The sequence below is a fragment of the Babylonia areolata genome, chromosome 31 (genome assembly GCF_041734735.1).
Source record: "Babylonia areolata isolate BAREFJ2019XMU chromosome 31, ASM4173473v1, whole genome shotgun sequence".
Taxonomy (NCBI): domain Eukaryota; kingdom Metazoa; phylum Mollusca; class Gastropoda; order Neogastropoda; family Buccinidae; genus Babylonia; species Babylonia areolata.
This window is the reverse complement of record NC_134906.1, coordinates 23,704,435-23,711,934: the sequence shown is the minus strand read 5'-3', so window position 1 is coordinate 23,711,934 and position 7,500 is coordinate 23,704,435.

Genomic DNA, 7,500 nt, shown 5'->3' with positions numbered 1-7,500 from the left:
ATAAAGTTTTAACACACACACACACACACACAGACAAAGACACAGACGAACACACACACACACACACACACACACACACAGACGCATAGACAAACAAAACATACATGCCAACAGTAAAGAATATCTACAGCATAACACTAAATCGGACAGGGATGGATTCCATGCCAAATGACAAAGGCAGAGACTCCTGCTCAGTACCATGAAACAAAAATTAACCTGAGCACTCTTTTAACTTTGTCAGACAGTTTCCACCCGAAATGCTACACCCCAAAGATGCAGACAGCAGCAGCAGCAGCAGAAACAGAAGCAGTAGCAACAGCAGCAACAAACAATAGCAACGAAAAGCCACTATGAGATTATTGCTTTTCCTTGCCATTATCGTTTATTCAATTATTAAGTATTGTTTTATCATATATTATGTATATTGTATATTTTATTTACGTTGCACACACACACACACACACACACACACACACACACACACACACACCTCTCTCTCTCTCTCTCTCTCTCTCTCTCTCTCTATATATATATATATATATGTATATATACACATAATTATATATATGATCTCTGTTTTTTTTGTCATATCTTCAGTGTTTATTTCTTATATCTTGATTTCACACAATGCCAGTCTCATTTCAGAAAAACAAACAAACAAACAAAAGAACACAATTCTGCAACTCTTTATTTATCTCTTTTTCTCAGTTCTGTCTTTTCAACCACCACCTCACTCTCTTGGTCTTGATATATATGTATGTCTGTCTGTCACTACCTGCGTCTAGTCTGTCTCTGCCTCTGTCTCTTTCTCTGTCTGTCAGTCTGTGTGTGTGTGTGTGTGTGTGTGTGTGTGTGTGTGTGTGAAAACACGCACATGATTATCAGTGGTTTTCACAGCAAGCATATTTAAATCACATCGCCGAGCAATACAAACCAAATCAGTATCATTACAAAACTGTCATCTGACTCTAATGTTCAGGAACTTTGATCTTCTGTGAAACCGATCCTTAAGCTTAAGCCGAGAATTGACGACAGGCATACACACTGGCCGACGCTTTGGATCTGTTTCAAAGCGTTTTGTTTTGAAACACAAAAAGCATGTCCATCAGTGACGGCTTGTTAAGCACGCCCTTGAAATGTCGGTTTGATGCCCGATAATTTCCGTCGGTCAGAATTACGTCCGCCCCAGAGACGCCATCTTAACAAGCTGCAGGGTTTTTTTACTTCTCTCGCTGTCAGAAGAGCGCTGAAGACGTGGTCACGTGATATGTCTATGTGAGTGATGTGGTTTGGAGGTATCCTCGTCTGCTGCAGATATTGATTTAGCAGGCTTGTAATTCCAGGCAAGCATGTGATTCACACACAGATACAGACACAGACACAGACACACACATACATACACACACACACACACACAGACAAACAGACGCAAACACACAGACACATAAACACGCGTGCGCGCTCACACACACACACACATACACGCACACACATGAGGGTGTGCTTGCAAAATTCCCAACGATTTCATTTAGGGTATTCCGTATTGAACATTTCAAAATATTTTTGTGCACGGAGTAAAACATAATTATGCTGTGATTGCATTTTCATGGCTTTTGCTGTTTTGTATTTCTCTTCCTTTCTGGTTTTTTTTTTTTTTTTTTTTTTTTTTTTTTTGTTGCTTTTGGGGGGGGTTACATATTAGAAAGTTGATGTCATTACTTGTTTTGCCTGTTCTCTAATGTTTGTCGTTGTCTTTCAAGCTGACGTTCTGGAAAGTTATTGCTAGAAAATTTTACTTGATTTTTTTCCTCCTTCTCCAGTTTCTATATCTTATTTCCACTTTCATTTTCTGTCGTGTTCTCTTTTCTCGCTTTCCTGGACCCCTCCATGTATCTATCTATCACTGTATCTGTCTATGTATCTATGCATCAGTCTATGTATGTATGAATGTATGTATGTATGAATGTATCACTCTTTCTATTCCCCTTCATAAGGAGTTAAGGCCTGTATTGAAAAAAAAAAAAAACAACAACAAAAAAAAAAAAAAAAAATCATCCGAAACCGAATTCGAAACTCTCTATCTATCTATCTATCTGTCTACCTGTCTGTCAGTCTGACTGTTAATCTATCCAACAGCTGGTCTGTTGCTATCAGTCTGCCTGACTGTCTATTTTGCATTTTGTATTTTGTATTCCTTTTTATCACAACAGATTTCTCTGTGTGAAATTCGGGCTGCTCTCCCCAGGGAGAGCGCGTCGCTACACTACAGCGCCACCCTTTTTTTTTTTTTTTTCCTGCGTGCAGTTTTATTTGTTTTTCCTGTCGAAGTGGATTTTTCTACAGAATTTTGCCAGGAACAACCCTTTTGTTGCCGTGGGTTCTTTTACGTGCGCTAAGTGCATGCTAGCACACGGGATCTCGGTTTATCGTCTCATCCGAATGACTAAGCGTCCAGACCACCACTTAAGGTCTAGTGGAGGGGGAGAAAATATCGCCGGCTGAGCCGTGATTCGAACCAGCGCGCTCAGATTCTCTCGCTTCCTTGGCGAACGCGTTACCTCTAGGCCATCACTCCACATTTAACAGTTCACCTGTCTGTCTTTCGTCTTGTCAGGACTCATATGGCAAGACAGGAGAAGGGTGAGTCTGTCGGTTCATTTGCAAACACTGAAAGATCATGCCAGCAGTTCTTTGCGGGCCAGTTCAATTAAAACGTTTGGACATTATCAAGACAAACAACAACGTAATCGTTCATGACCAGTTACGTTCACTTATGAACAATACTGAGAAGCAAAAGAAGAAGAAGAAAGAGGAGGAGGAGGAGGAGGAGGAGCAGTAGTACCAGCGGCAGTAGCAGCAGCAGCAGTAGTAGCAGCAGTAGCAGCAGCAACAGTAGTAGTAGTAGTAGCAGCAGCAGCAGCAGCAGCAGCAGTAGCAGCAGCAGCAGTAGTAGCAGCAGCAGCAGTAGTAGTAATAAAAGCAGCAGCAGTAGCAGCAGTTAGCAGTAGTAGCAGCAGCAGTAGCAGTAGTAGTAGCAGCAGCAGCAGCAGTGGTAGTAGCAGCAGCAGTAGCAGCAGCAGCAGAAGAAGAAGAAGAAAAAGAAGAAGAAGAAATGTAATATCGCGGTCGAAATGAAACCCCAACAAAAAAAGAGAACAGAATGCTGATATATCCCACGAAATGGAAAAAACAAACAAACAAAAAAAAGAAAAAAAAAGAAAGAAAAAAAAAGCTATCTTATCTCAAATTGCCGACACATTGCCTTCACAAACAAATCAATAAACAACAGCTACAGCAACAACAACAACAACAACATCATCAACAAGAACAAGGAAGAGACATGTTCATTTTCACATTGTGGTTAACGTAATTTGAAGACAAGAAACGCCAACAATTCATAACAAAGCGCTTCATTTGCACACAAATGGCCAACGCAAAAATATTTTACAGTGAAAGCCTAAACATCCACGCTAAGACATTAACTCTCTTCATACGAACGGCGAAAGAAACGACGTTAATATCGTTTCACCCTAATTACCATCATCAAAATATTGCAAGCGGAAGGCTCTTATACTGAAGAGGTGAATGTTGACAAAGAATACCACAATTCTGACGACGGAAGCTAAAGGTTGGGTCATTCAGCCACCCACTGGAGGGGTCTGTGTAGAGGAGAAGAGAGGACTGGCCGTACTGAGAGAGTTAAAAGGCAACTGCCATTACGCAGCACATAATATCAAGTTACGCGTCATTATTCAAAGAAATGATGAAAATGGAAACTACTGTAAACTACAATCTAAACATCAAGTATCCAGTAAACCATCTAACACCACACACCCCATCTTTTTGTGTCAAAAACTGTGGGTAGTGTACAATACTTCATAAACGCCTATGACCCAATTTGAAAAAAAAAAAAAAAAAAAAAAAAAAAAAAATCACGAAATAGTGGTAATACAGTTCGCCATATTGGATTGTGAACACAGTTGTTTCACAAAGTAATGCAGATATAGATCTAGAGACAACAAGAGAGGCAAGGCCTTCAAGACTCACTTGTGATAAATTAAGTCCCCTAGCATTAATTACAGAGTAATTTCCCTTTTTTACTATCTGCACCAAAACGTTTGCAAAATAAATAAAAATTCCATGCTTAGCAAAAGAAGTTCCTGTTTGAACAAAAAATGATAATAATGACTCCTCTTGTTGTTGTAAGAGGTCAGAGTGCCAAGTTTAGAGAATACAAATAATATAAATATAACAGTAAATGCAGTTTGCATATAATTAGGCTTCTTTAAAAAAAAATTAAAAAAAATTGGTACCCATCCCAGAGGTGTAATATTGTTTTAAACAAGATGACTGGAAAGAACTGAATTTTTCCTATTTTTATGCCAAATTTGGTGTCAACTGACAAAGTATTTGCAGAGAAAATGTCAATGTTAAAGTTTACCACGGACACACAGACACACACACACAGAGACAACCGAACACCGGGTTAAAACATAGACTCACTTTGTTTACACAAGTGAGTCAAAAAAAAAAAGAACGTCTGCTTGAGATGTTGATGTGTCATCTAAAAGACCCAGTGAGAGAACATGACGTCATTCCATGACGCGGTGCTGTGTTCTTGTAGATGACGTTTTGTTTTGATCTGTTTACAGAAGACAGGAATTCTGTTTGCCAAGACAATATATGTCACCAGTAGGCCGTGGAAGAAATGCTATAGGCTATCATTGAATCTGAATTCTCGGCGTTGGAGCATCCCATATCCCACAACACAGTACAGTACAGTACAGTACAGTAGAGTGATGGCCTAGAGGTAACGCGTCCGCCTAGGAAGCGAGAGAATCTGAGCTCGCTGGTTCGAATCACGGTACAGTCGCCAATATTTTCTCCTCCTCCACTAGACCTTGAGTGGTGGTCTGGACGCTAGTCATTAGGATGAGACGATAAACCGAGGTCCCGTGTGCTAGCATGCACTTAGCGCACGTAAAAGAACCCACGGCAACAAAAGGGTTGTTCCTGGCAAAATTCTGTAGACAAATCCATGTCGGCAGGAAAAACAAATAAAACTGCACGCAGGAAAAAATATTTAAAAAATGGGTGGCGCTGTAGTATAGCGACGCGCTCTCCCTGGTGAGAGCAGCCCGAATTTCACACAGAGAAATCTGTTGTGATAAAAAGAGAAATGCAAATACAACATACCATACCATAAAGTTCAGTACAGTACAGAACAGCACAGTGCAGTCCACTACAGTACAGTACAATGCAATATGATACAATTTAATAAGAGTGGATGCCATACCGGTAGTACCATACCGTGCCATACCATACCACAAAACTTAATAAGAGTGGATACCACACCATACCACACCATGCCATACCACACATCACCGTACCATACTATACCATACCATACCATACCATACCATACCATACCATACCATACCATACCACACCATACCATACCATACCACACCACACCACACCATACCACACAGTTCAGTACAGTACAGTACAGAATGGTGGTACCACACCACACCATATCATACCATACTATACCACACCACACTATACCATACCACACCAAACCACACCACACCACACCACACCAAACCACACCACACCATACCACACCAAACCACACCACACTATACTATACCATACCACACCAAACCACACCACACCACACCACACCAAACCACACCACACCATACCACACCAAACCACACCACACTATACTATACCATACCACACCAAACCACACCACACCACACCACACCAAACCACACCACACTATACTATACCATACCACACCACACCATACCATACCACACCATACCGTACCATACCACACCACAACACACCACAACACACCATACCACACCATACCACACCATACCATACCATACCATACCATACCATACCACACCACACCATACCACACCACACCACACCATACCATACCGTACCATACCACACCACAACACACCACACCACACCATACCACACAATACCACACCACACCTTCCCACACCATACCATACCACACCACACCATACCATACCACACCACACCGTACCACACCATACCATACCACACCACACCAAACCACACCACACCATACCACACCACACCACACCAAACCACACCACACCATACCACACTATACCATACCACACCACACCACACCACACCATACCATACCATACCACACCACACCACACCACACCAAACCACACCACACCACACCATACCACACCATACCATACCACACCACACCACACCATACCACACAATACCACACCACACCTTCCCACACCATACCATACCACACCACACCACACCAAACCACACCACACCGTACCACACCATACCATACCATACCACACCACACCAAACCACACCACACCATACCATACCATACCACACCACACCACACCACACCACACCATACCACACCACACCATACCACACCACACCACACCATACCACACCACACCATACCACACAGTTCAGTACAGTACAGTACAGTATGGTACAGTTCAGTCCACTACAGTACCAGTACAAACCAATATGATACAATACAACAAGAGCCAATACCGCCAGCGGCAATATTGGTCAAGCAGCATTAGCAGTCCTGTACACGAACCGCACGCCTTGCCAATACACAACACACGATAAAATACAACACTCCCCTGACAGGGCCCAGACAATTATCGTTGCTACCGACACCCCTGACCGGGCCTCTAGGGAATCCCTTGGGTTGTGTGTCCCAGCCAACTGGGCAAGTCAACAATTTCTGGCAGACAACTTTGTCTTTGAAGAGAGAATCAATCAGCCAGTCAAGCCATGTCTGTGATCTCTCCTTTCGGACACTTTCATGAAAGGGGGTGGTTGAAGATGATGTTTCCACGAGCGCGTGCGCGGGCGCGCGCGCCCACGTGTGCACATACGCACGCAAGCAGCCACACACACACACACACACACATACACACACACACACACTACACATATACACATACACATGCACACAGACTCGCTCTCTCTCTGTCTTACTCTTTTTCTCACACGCTCTCTCTCTCTCACACACACACACACACGAATACACACACACGCAAACACACACACACACACACACACACACACACACACACACACACACACACACACACATGCACACAAACACGCACATATACACACATGCGCATATGCACACACAGAATAATGATATTATCTGTACAACAGTAGCAAAATTGACCCAATCACACGTATTACTGGTAACTAAGTCAAATTAACGAATACACAGAAGGTAGATTTCACTCATACACACACGCGCGTGCGCGCGCGCGCGCGCGCGCGCACACACACACACACACACATTTACACACCGAAACACGCACGCATGTGCAAACAAGCGAACACACAGAGATTCACACACACAAACACACGCACATAAAATTATACACATGTACGTATGCACGCACAGAATGATAATTCAATCAATAT